This window comes from Lithobates pipiens, unplaced genomic scaffold (genome assembly GCF_037356315.1).
Source record: "Lithobates pipiens isolate NorthernLeopardFrog02 unplaced genomic scaffold, aLitPip1_a1.2 Scaffold_18, whole genome shotgun sequence".
Taxonomy (NCBI): Eukaryota; Metazoa; Chordata; class Amphibia; order Anura; family Ranidae; genus Lithobates; species Lithobates pipiens.
This window is the reverse complement of record NW_027507758.1, coordinates 389,040,030-389,046,465: the sequence shown is the minus strand read 5'-3', so window position 1 is coordinate 389,046,465 and position 6,436 is coordinate 389,040,030. Positions and strand designations below refer to the sequence as shown.

At 45.0% G+C, this 6,436-nt stretch overlaps 1 non-coding gene across 1 annotated transcript; it reads left to right on the top strand.

Moving 5' to 3' along the window:
• Positions 1–5,568: 5,568 nt before the first annotated feature.
• On the top strand, positions 5,569–5,675 carry LOC143990678 (U6 spliceosomal RNA). Its single transcript, XR_013277401.1, has one exon. It is a non-coding gene; the product is annotated as a U6 spliceosomal RNA (small nuclear RNA).
• Positions 5,676–6,436: the final 761 nt, after the last annotated feature.

The following is a 6,436-nucleotide window of genomic DNA, read 5'->3' as shown; positions in this document are numbered from 1 at the left end:
AACCTAAGCCGGTTGTTGTGTATAGATACTTGAAATACATCTAATCATATTACTACCCATTCCTACTTGTCTTAGCACTGCAAAAATAAACTGCCAGTTGATACGATCGAAAGCTTTCTCTGCATCTGTTCCCAGGAATAAAGATGGAATTTTGGAAGTGTTAGCTATATGTATTAGATTCAGAGTCCTGATCATGTTATCTCGTGCTTCCCATGTCTTATCAAACCCTACTTGGTCCAAATGGACCAGGGAGGGTAAGTACCGTATATACTCGAGTATAAGCCGAGATTTTCAGCCTCTTTTTTGAGGCTGAAAGTGCCCCCCTCGGCTTATACTCGAGTCATCGCTGTCTGCCCGCTCGATCAGCGTGTCGAGCAGACAGACAGCGGCCATTCTGATTCAAAAGCCGCGCCTCCGGCTCCCCCTTCGCCTGTGATAGGCGGAACACTGAATTTCCCAGCAGCCTGTGTTCCGCCTATCACGGACTTCGTATCATCCTCGTACTACGGACGAGGATGATACGACGTCTGTGATAGGCGGAACACAGGCTGCTGGGAAATTCAGTGTTCCGCCTATCACAGGCGAAGGCGGCGGCGCAGCTTTTGAATTTTACAATGGCCGCCGACGAACGAAGAGGGCACGGGACGGAGGCAAGGCACAGGACGGCACGGCACGGGACGGGACGGGACGGGACCGGAGGCAAGGCACGGCGGCGAGGCACGGCGGCGAGGCACGGCGGCGAGGCACGGAGGCAAGGAGGCTCGGCACGGGACGGAGGCTCGGGACAAAGGCTCAGGACACAGGTAGGCTGGACACACACACACACACACACACACACACACACACACACACACACACACACACACGGATACACACACACACACAGGGATGGATGGATGGATGGAGACACACACACACAGGGATGGACGGACACACAGGGATGGACGGACACACAGGGATGGACGGACACACAGGGATGGACGGACACACACACAGGGATGGACAGGCATGTCTTACCCTCGGCTTATACACGAGTCAATAAGTTTGCCAGTTTTTTTGGGGGTAAATTGGGGGCCTCGGCTTATATTCGGGTCGGCCTATACTCGAGTATATACGGTACTGTTGGAGCCGCATCGCCAAGATCTTAGAAAAAAGCTTCATATCCGCGTTTAAAAGGGATATCAGTCTATAACTCCCGCATTGTGATGGGTCCTTACCTTCCTTAGGTAAGATCGTAATTAAGGCTTTCAGGGATTCCATATGAAACAAACCTTGATCTCCCAATCCGTTATACATTTTAACCAAATAAGGTCCTAAAATAGGAAAGAGCAGCTTATAATATTGAGCGGTAAAACCATCTGGGCCAGGGGTCTTACTTGCTTTTGCCAAATGCACCACTTCTTGAACCTCCTCCAATTTGATTGTTTTTTCCAATTCCTGCTGTGCAGTAGCCTCCAGGCTGGGCATTCCAGAAGTTGCCACATATTCCTCCACCGCAGTCTGATTTTGGTGGTTTGGGTGTAAATTGTACAAAGCTGAATAAAAGTCCCTGAACCTCTGCGCTATTTTTCTTGGCAGCAGATATTTTTCACCATCAGTTCCCATAATCATTGGGACATAAGGCGTTAATTGCTGTTCGCTCAGAGAATCAGTGAGTTGTATACTGCATTTATTCCCATAACTCATAGCTCTGCCTTTTTCCTACTTGTATTGCTCTTTTAGCTATATACCGGAGTAAAGCTATGATCTGTTTGCACGTTGCCAAAAGATCCTGTTCCACAGTTAAAGTATGGGATTGTTTGTGCAACCTCTCTAGGCAATGTATATCTGCCATTAGTGTTGTTATTTTGCGTTCTCTCTCTTTTAATCCTAGCCCTGTGCTTAATCCAAACTTCCCGCATCACTGCTTTGTGGGCTTCCCAAATCACTCCTGAGTTACATCCGGGAGTGTTATTGGTTTGAAAATACCACATTGCCTCTTTATGTACCTCCTCTATCACAGAGAGGTCCTATAGGAGGCTTTCATTCTGTTTCCACATCACAGGATCGGGGAGTTGGATATCTGAGAGCCTATACTTCAAAAAGATTAGTGCAAAGTCTGACCAGGTTATCTTCCCAATATTTACTTCCTCTATTGCATGCAGTTGGTTGTGCAGAAGAAAAAAAGAATCTATACGAGAGTATGTCTTGTGTGGGGCTGAGAAAAAGGAATAATCTGTTTCTCCAGAGTGCAAAAGGCGCCATGTATCCACTAATCTTGCTCCGTGAAGTGACCTAACAATTCGCTTCTGGACACCCAAGGGTATAGCTGAGACCCCTGAAGAAGTATCCTCACCTGGGACTAGAGATGTATTCAAATCTCCCCCCATAATCAATTGGTTCTCCGTGAATCTCATAGTTTTAACCAAAACTTTCTTAACAAAGGAGTTGTGTTGTGTGTTAGGGGCATAAAAAGCAGCCAAAGTTACTTACCTTGAGGGGGGAGGAAAAAAAAAATAATAAAAAAATAAATAAAAAAAATAAATAAATAAAAAAAAAACCTAACCCTCCACTTCTACCCTCTAATCCACCCCCAACCTCCCAGGTGCTTCCTTTTTTTATACTTATTGCCAAATCCCAGCCCTTCATTTAATTCTTCTACTTATAATTTCCTGCCCCTCTTACTTCCCCCACAATCTATCTTTATAAAATATATTAGTGTATTAAATTATACTACTATTGTAGTGTATTTTATCATACTTTGTGTATGCGTTATATCCTATACTCACCCTTTTACTTATACTGTAGTGTCCCCTTCTAATATCATATCTCGTGGGTAACAACTTTGCTTCTTAAAAAAAAAAGGGGGGGGGGGGGAGAGGTGGAAATATATGATCCCATCCCTCCCCACCTACCCCTTGTGCTAAAACTAATATAATTGTGCTTGTGTGCATCTGTGTATCTGAGACTACCCTAGGGCCTCCACCTCATTCAGAAAAAAAGAAAAAAAATCAAATAAACCACCAAAAAAAGGTTAGCACATCTATTAAAAGGAGAGGGGAGGAAGGGGGCATCCAACTTCATAACCTTACATTTTAGGGCTGTCTACTACAATAAAAAAAAAGGGAAGAGGGATATTCAATCTGAGGCAATCCAACACTAACCCATATACCTCATTTAAAGGTTAAGATTCAAAACCAAATAGCTTACTAAACTTAACATAATAACTTACTGAATAAGCTGTACCCCCCAGTCAGAGAGCCCCCCCCATCCCAGTGAGCGCAGTGTAATTCAGAGTAGTTCAAACCACCTTCATAATATTACTTTTTCACTGAACTCACATGTGGGCTCCCCCATATTGCAGGACACCGCCTTGCCACTGAATCAAACATTCTACTCCAGTGGGTCTCTTGCTGGGAATCCATCCCCCATATCCCCCTAAAGTTTACTAAAACACATTTTATAATTTAATTAAACCATTACTATATGGATAGAGAAAAAATAATAATAATAAAACAGAGGGCCTAGCAAAAAAATAGATTTTTGGGGGCACCCCACACCATTTTTGTTTTAAATTTTGATGCAGGGTTCCCCTTAAAATCCATACCAGACCTGAAGGGTTTTGGCACGGGGTTCCCCTTAATATCCATACCAGACCCGAAGGGCCTGGTATGGAATTTAGGGGGACCCCCGTGCATTTTTTTTTTTTAATTTTGCTTTGGGGCTCCCCATGCCGTTTTTATCAATGAAGTCTTATGTGGATTGTGGACTGGCAATTCATTGTAGCCGCGAGTAGTTTTAAGTGACTTTTTTTCCTTTAGAAATGTAATTTTGCTGTCAGACTATTCTAAACACTGGAAACATGTGCCTGGTTTACAGGCATACTATAGACAACCCCCCCCCCCCCCGGTACGAAATTTAAAGGAATATTATACTTTTATTGTTTCACTTTAAGCATTATTAAAATCACTGCTCCCGAAAAAACTTCAGTTTTTAAAACTTTTTTTGCATTGATACATGTCCCCTGGGGCAGGACCCAGGTCCCCAAAAACTTTTTATGACAATGCCATGCATATAAGCCTTTAAAGTTATTACTTTTGATTTCTCCCATAGACTTTTAAAGGGTGTTCCGCAGCTTTTGCCGCAAACACACCAAATTGTTCGCTATTCGGCGAGCAGCCAATGTTCGAGTCAAACTCCATGTTCGACCTGAACATAAAGCCCATCCCTACTCAGTATAGGCAGTCTTCAAGGGATTCCACATCCATAGAAAAATCAATCAATTACATCAAAATCAGGTGCTTGATAGCTGCTGCTGATCCAAGACTGATTGATTTTTATGAATGTGAGCCTATCAACGGAGTTTGTGGACAGCCCTACTCTATGATCCATTACAAACCCTCCAGCATCAATGGAAAAACCATTGTGGAGGTCCCCCAAAATCCATACCAGACCCCTCTCTGAGCACGCAGCCCAGCCGGTCAGGAAAGGGGGTGGGGACGAGCGAGCAGCCCCCTCCTGAACCGTGCCAGGCCGCATGCCCTCAACATGGGGGTGGGTGCGGCCCCCCACCCCAAAGCACCTTGTCCCCATGTTGATGAGAACAAGGGCCTCTTCCCGACAATCCTGGCCGTTGGTTGTTGGGGTAATCCGGACACCCCTTTAATAAGGGGGCCCCCCACCCTATGTGAATGAGTATGGGGTACATCGTAACCCTACCCATTCACCTGAGGAAAAAAAGTGTCACTAGATAGGTTTTTAAAGTAATGTATTAGGCAGCTCCGGGGGTCTCTTCCGACTTCTGGGGTCTCTTTCCGACTCCTTTGCACTCCAGCCTATTTTCCCACTCTCCGGCCCCTTCTCCCAGTCTCTGGTTCTTGTCCCGCTCTCCAGTTTCTTCTGCCCGGCTCCTCCGCTATCTTCTTCCAGCTCTTTTGCTAGCGGTGGCCCGGTCTTCTCCATCCTTCTTCCCTCTTCTCTTCTTCCGATGTTGACAGCATGGGACTTGATGTCATAAGGGGTGGGGTCACCGTGTGACATAACCCAGTGACCACGCCCCATGCCTATATAAGTTGTTGCGCACCTTGAACGCGGTATTACAGCAGGAGAGAGCATTGTGTCAACATCGGAAAAATTCAATTGTCATTGGGACAGAAAGTGAGGTGAAATCTTCTGAACAGGGGCACAGACATCAAAACAAATGTTACAGAGGTGATAACCTTTCCCTGTATTATCCAAAAAGCTTAAAAATAGATTTTTGGGCTGGAGTTGCATTTAAAAGATGTACCTGTTCCAAATTACAAACAGATTCAACTTAACAACAAACTTGCAGTCCCTATGTTGTTTGTAACCTGGGGACTGTCTGTATACTGCTGTTCAGAGTATATAGGGCCTGGAGGGCCCAGGCCATTTTTTATATAGGTGTGGGGTTCCCCTTTATATATATACCAGACCCAAAGGACCCGGTAATGGGCTGGGGGGGGGGCAACATTACCTTACAGCTGCAAGCAGTTTTAAATGACTTTTTTGCCTTTTAGAAATGTCATTTTGTGCAGGGACTGTTCTAAACATGGTAAAAATGTGCCACTTGTGCTCGCTTCGGCAGCACATATACTAAAATTGGAACGATACAGAGAAGATTAGTATGGCCCCTGCGCAAGGATGACACGCAAATTCGTGAAGCGTTCCATATTTATTGGCGCTCTGATCTGGAGGGAAGGCGAGCCGTTCAGCGCCCAGCAATTTACCCTTTGACGGTAAGGCCTGAAAAAATAAATAAATAAATGTGCCACTTTACAGGCATACTATGGACACCCCCAGGCACGATATTTAAAGAAATATTACACTTCTATTGTTTTACTTTAAGCATTATTAAAATCATTGCTCCTGAAAACTTCCATTTTTAAAACTTTTTTTTGCATTGATACATGTCCCCTGGGGCAGGACTCGGGTCCCCAAACACTTTTTATAAGAATAACTTGCATATTAGCCTTTAAAATTAGCACTTTTGATTTTTCATGTTCGAGTCCCATAGACTTTAATGGTGTTCGCATAAATTGTTTGTCTGTTCATATGTTCTGCCCTGAACCGAGGGGGGGGCTGTTCGGCTCATCCCTAGTCCCAGCATGGATCCCAATACGTTCCAGCAGAACTTTTAATAGTCAGCCTTCCACCACCCAGGCCAGGGCACCCACTTATAGACAATGGGCCATCAAGGCCTCAGATGCCTGCGTTCTGCCTGGTAGAGAAAAAGTTAAGGAGCTACCCTGGCTTCAAGGTTCCAGCGGGACATACAAAGATGAGTTGCCTTGGAATAGGGCTATGACTATCCTTATGTCCCAACCCAGACCAAGAACATCATTGATAGCTCATGGGGGAAGTGGAAGGATGACATGGTTTTGGATTTTCTGCATGTTCCCAAGCCGCTCTGGATGCCGGAGAGTGAAGTTTGGGCCCG